The sequence below is a fragment of the Arachis ipaensis genome, chromosome B2, assembly GCF_059453495.1.
Source record: "Arachis ipaensis isolate K30076 ecotype BB chromosome B2, ASM5945349v1, whole genome shotgun sequence".
NCBI lineage: Eukaryota > Viridiplantae > Streptophyta > Magnoliopsida > Fabales > Fabaceae > Arachis > Arachis ipaensis.
Genome location: NC_142437.1, coordinates 32,267,885 through 32,273,860, shown reverse-complemented (window position 1 = coordinate 32,273,860; position 5,976 = coordinate 32,267,885).

The window sequence follows — 5,976 nt, the reverse complement described above, 5'->3', positions numbered from 1 at the left end:
CAGAAATCAGCATCTGTACCTAAGTAGTGAGTCTTCCATGAAAGAAGAGGCTAAAACAGTAACTGCTGAACTCAGTCCTGCAGAACAAGTTACTGAATTCAATCAGCAATCAGATTTTCTAACAAAACAGCTAGCCGAATTCAAGGAGATACTACAAGACACAAGAATGGCTAATATGAATATGGAAGTACATTTGAAGCAAACAAAACAGCAATTATCAAAACAAATAAAAGAAGAGTGCCAAGCAGTTCAATTAAGAAGTGGGAAAACATTAAATACCTCACTTTAGAGCAGCAGAAAGCTAAGAAAAGAACAACTGACAGAGGATGAGCAAAATACTATCCAAAATCCCTCTGAGGACAGTAAGAGCCCAGAGAGAAATAACTCTAGCGTTCAAACGCTAGAAAAGGGTGCAGAGATGGCGTTAAACGCCCAACCCATGCACAGTTCTGGCGTTCAAACGCCAGAAACAGGTAGGAAGTTGGCGTCCAACGCCAATCAAGCTTCCAACCTTGGCATTCAAACGCCAGTGAGGGATCAGACATACACAAGTGCTGATAACAACCCCTCTAAAAAGGCTTTCCCAACCGCTTCTGTAGGAAATAAACCTGCAGCAACCAAGGTTGAGGAGTACAAAGCCAAGATACCTTATCCTCAAAAACTCCGCCAAGAGGAGCAGGATAAGCAATTTGCTCGCTTTGCAGACTATCTCAGGACTCTTGAAATAAAGATTCCATTTGCAGAGGCACTTGAGCAAATACCCTCTTATGCCAAGTTCATGAAAGATATCTTGAGTCATAAGAAGGATTGGAGAGAAACTGAAAGAGTTTTCCTCACTGAAGAATGCAGTGCAGTCATTTTGAAAAGCTTCCCAGAAAAGCTTAAAGATCCCGGGAGCTTTATGATACCATGCATATTAGAGGGTAATTGCACCAAGACAGCTTTATGTGATCTTGGGGCAAGCATCAACCTAATCCCTGCATCCACTATCAGAAAGCTTGGCTTGACTGAAGAGGTCAAACCAACCCGGATCTGTCTTCAACTTGCTGATGGCTCCATTAAATACCCATCAGGCATAATTGATGACATGATTGTCAAGGTTGGGCCATTTGCCTTCCCTACTGACTTTGTAGTGCTGGAAATGGAGGAGCACAAGAGTGCAACTCTCATTCTAGGAAGACCATTCCTATCAACTAGACGAACCCTCATTGACGTCCAAAAAGGGGAGATAACCCCGAGAGTCAATGAGGATGAGTTTAAGTTGAATGTTGTCAAAGCTATGCAACATCCAGACACATCAGACGACTGCCTGAGCGTTGATATTATTAACTCCCTAGTGGAAGAGGTCAATATGACTGAGAGTCTCGAATCAGAGCTAGAGAACATTTTTAAAGATGTTCAGCCTGATCTAGAGGATTCAGAGGAATTGAAAGAGCCTCTGAAACTTCCTCAGGAAGAGGAAAAACCTCCTAAACCCGAGCTCAAACCATTACCACCATCCCTGAAATATGCATTTCTGGGAGAAGGTGACACTTTTCTGGTGATCATAAGCTCTGCTTTAAATCCCCTGGAAGAGGAAGCGCTACTTCAAGTGCTAAGGACACACAAGACAGCTCTTGGGTGGTCCATAAGTGACCTTAAGGGCATCAACCCAGCAAGATGCATGCACAAGATCCTATTGGAGGATGATGCTAAGCCAGTGGTTCAACCACAGAGGCGGCTAAATCCAGCCATGAAGGAAGTAGTGCAGAAAGAGGTCACTAAGTTACTAGAGGCTGGGATTATTTATCCTATTTCTGATAGCCCCTGGGTGAGTCCTGTCCATGTTGTCCCTAAGAAGGGAGGTATGACAGTGGTTCATAATGAAAAAAATGAACTGGTTCCTACAAGAACAGTTACAGGGTGGCGTATGTGTATTGACTATAGAAGGCTCAATACAGCCACCAGGAAGGATCATTTCCCTTTACCATTCATAGACCAGATGCTAGAAAGACTAGCAGGTCATGAATACTACTGCTTTTTGGATGGCTATTCAGGTTACAACCAAATTGCAATAGATCCACAGGACCAAGAGAAAACAACATTCACATGTTCTTCTGGAGTATTTGCCTACAGAAGGATGCCTTTTGGTCTGTGTAATGCACTTGCAACCTTTCAGAGGTGCATACTCTCTATCTTCTCTGATATGGTAGAGAAGTTTCTGGAAGTCTTCATGGATGACTTTTTAGTATTTGGAGACTCATTCAGCTCCTGCCTTAACCATTTAGCACTTGTTCTGAAAAGATGCCAAGAGACCAACCTAGTTTTAAACTGGAAAAAATGTCACTTTATGGTGACTGAAGGGATTGTCCTTGGGCATAAAATTTCAAACAAGGGAATAGAGGTGGATCAATCTAAAGTTGAAGTAATTGAAAAATTACCACCACCTGCCAATGTTAAGGCAATCAGAAGCTTTCTGGGGCATGCAGGATTCTATAGGAGGTTTATAAAGGATTTTTCAAAAATTGCAAAACCTCTGAGCAATCTGCTAGCTGCTGATACGCCATTTGTGTTTGACACAAAGTGTCTGCAGGCGTTTGAGACCCTGAAAGCTAAGCTGGTCACAGCACTAGTTATTTCTGCACCAGACTGGACATTATCATTCGAACTAATGTGTGATGCCAGTGACCATACCATTAGTGCAGTACTGGGACAGAGGCATAACAAGCTTTTGCATGTCATTTATTATGCTAGCAGTGTTTTAAATAATGCCCAGAAAAATTACACAACCACAGAAAAAGAATTACTTACAGTGGTTTATGCCATTGACAAGTTTAGATCATACTTAGTAGGATCAAAAGTGATTGTGTACACTGACCATGCTGCTTTTAAATATCTACTCACAAAGCAGGATTCAAAGCCCAGGCTCATAAGATGGGTGTTGCTTCTGCAAGAGTTTGATATAGAAATAAGAGACAGAAAAGGGACAGAGAATCAAGTAGCTGATCACATGTCCCGGATAGAACCAATAGCAGGAGCATCCCTCCCTCCTACTAAGATCTCTGAAACCTTTCTGGATGAGCAATTGTTTGCTATTCAGGAAGCTCCATGGTTTGCAGACATTGCAAACTATAAGACTCAAGGTTCTCCTTCTGTAACCTTGGAGAGGAAGCATGAAAAGCTTCTCTCACTGCAGAGTCAACCAAAGCCCCCACAGTCAAACTCTAAGTTTGGTGTTGGGAGGCCACAACCAAACTCTAAGTTTGGTGTTGAACCCCCACATTCAAACTCTAAGTTTGGTGTTGGGAGGTCCCAACCTTGCTCTGTTTATCTGTGAGGCTCCATGAGAGCTCACTGTCAAGCTATTGACATTAAAAAAGCGCTTGTTGGGAGGCAACCCAATGTTATTTAATTATTATTTATTTTCCCTTGCTATTTTATGTTTTCTTTAGGTTGATGATCATGTGAAGTCACAAAAATAAATGGAAAATCAAAAACAGAATGAAAAACAGCACACCCTGGAGGAAGATCATTCTGGCGTTTAAACGCCAGAAACAAGCATCAGTCTGGCGTTAAATGCCAGAAACAGGCTACATTTGGGCGTTTAACGCTAGAAACAGGCAGCAGTCTGGCGTTAAACGCCAGGATTGCACAGTAAGGGCATTTTGTATGCCTAATTAGAGCAGGGATGCTAAATCCTTGACCCTACTGGATCTGTAGACCCACAGGTTCCCCACCTACCTCACCATTCAAATTCAAACCATTCCCCTCCCAAACTCACCCATTCACACACTTCCATCTCCTCCATCTTCTCCACTTCTTTCTTCTTTTGCTCGAGGATGAGCAAACCTTTTAAGTTTGGTGTGGCAAAAGCATTGCTTTTGTTTTTCCATAATTCAGTGGTAGAGCAATTGACTGCAGATCAAAGAGCTATGAGGAAAGAGCAACAAAGGCAAGGAAGAGACATAGAAGAGCTCAAGAGCACCATTGGTTCTTCAAGAAGAGGAAGACGCCACCCTCATTAAGGTGGACCCATTCCTTAATCTCCTTGTTCTTATTTTCCTGTTTTTCTTTTACTATGCTTCATGTTTAATTATTTTTGTGTCTTTACTATATGATCACTGGTATCTAAGTGTCTATGTCTTAAAGATATGAATGTCCTATGAATCCATCACCTTTCTTAAATGAAAATTGTTTTCTGAAAAAGAAAAAGAAGTACATGAATTTCGAATTTTAAAATAGTTTAATTATTTTGATGTGGTGGCAATACTTTTTGTTTTCTGAATGAATGCTTGAACAATGCATATGTCTTTTGAATTTGTTGTTTATGAATGTTAAAATTGTTGGCTCTTGAAAGAATGATGAAAAAGGAGAAATGTTATTTGATAATCTGAAAAATCATAAAAATGATTCTTGAAGCAAGAAAAAGCAGTGAAGAACAAAGCTTGCAGAAAAAAAAGCGAAAAAAAAAAGAGAGCAAGAAGAAGAAAAAGCAAGCAGAAAAAGCCAAAAGCTCTTTAAACCAAAAGGCAAGAGCAAAAAGCCAATAGCCCTTAAAACCAAAAGGCAAGGGTAATAAAAAGGATCCAAGGCTTTGAGCATCAGTGGATAGGAGGGCCTAAAGGAATAAAATCCTAGCCTTAGCGGCTAAACCAAGCTGTCCCTAACCATGTGCTTGTGGCGTGAAGGTGTCAAGTGAAAACTTGAGACTGAGCGGTTAAAGTCGAGGTCCAAAGCAAAAAAAACAGAGTGTACTTAAGAACCCTGGACACCTCTAATTGGGGACTTTAGCAAAGCTGAGTCACAATCTGAAAAGGTTCACCCAGTTATGTGTCTGTGGCATGTATGTATCCGGTGGTAATACTGGAAAACAGAGTGCTTAGGGCCACGGCCAAGACTCATAAAGTAGCTGTGTTCAAGAATCAACATACTGAACTAGGAGAATCAATAACACTATCTAAATTCTGAGTTCCTATAGATGCCAATCATTCTGAACTTCAAAGGATAAAGTGAGATGCCAAAACTGTTCAGAAGCAAAAAGCTAATAGCCCCGCTCATCTAATTAACACTGATCTTCATAGATGTTTTTGGAATTCATTGTATATTCTCTTCTTTTTATCCTACTTTGTTTTTAGTTGCTTGGGGACAAGCAACAATTTAAGTTTGGTGTTGTGATGAGCGGATAATTTATACGCTTTTTTGCATTGTTTTTACTTAGTTTTTAGTATGATTTAGTTGGTTTTTAGTATATTTTTATTAGTTTTTAATTAAAAATTATATTTCTGGACTTTACTATGAGTTTGTGTGTTTTTCTATGATTTCAGGTATTTTCTGGCTGAAATTGAGGGAGCTGAGCAAAAATCTGATTCAGGCTGAAAAAGGACTGCTGATGCTGTTGGATTCTGACCTCCCTGCACTCAAAGTGAATTTTCTGGAGCTACAGAACTCCAAATGGCGCGCTCTCAATTGCGTTGGAAAGTAGACATCCAGGGATTTCCAGCAATATATAATAGTCCATACTTTGCTCAAGGATAGACAACATAAACTGGCGTTCAACGCCAGTTCCATGTTGCAGTCTGGCGTCCAGCGCCAGAAACAAGTTACAAGTTGGAGTTCAACGCCAGAAACAGGTTACAACCTGGCGTTGAACACCCAAAACAGCCCAGGCACGTGAGAAGCTTAAGTCTCAGCCCCAGCACACATCAAGTGGGCCCCAGAAGTGGATTTCTGCACTATCTATCATAGTTTACTCATTTTTTGTAAACCTAGGTTACTAGTTTAGTATTTAAACAACTTTTAGAGATTTATTTTGCAACTCATGACATTTTTAGATCTGAACTTTGGACTCTTTGACGGCATGAGTCTCTGAACTCCATTGTTGGGGGTGAGGAGCTCTGCTGTGTTTCGATGAATTAATGCAACTATTTCTGCTTTCTATTCAAACACGCTTGTTTCTATCTGAGATGTTTATTCGCACTTCAATATGATAGATGTGAT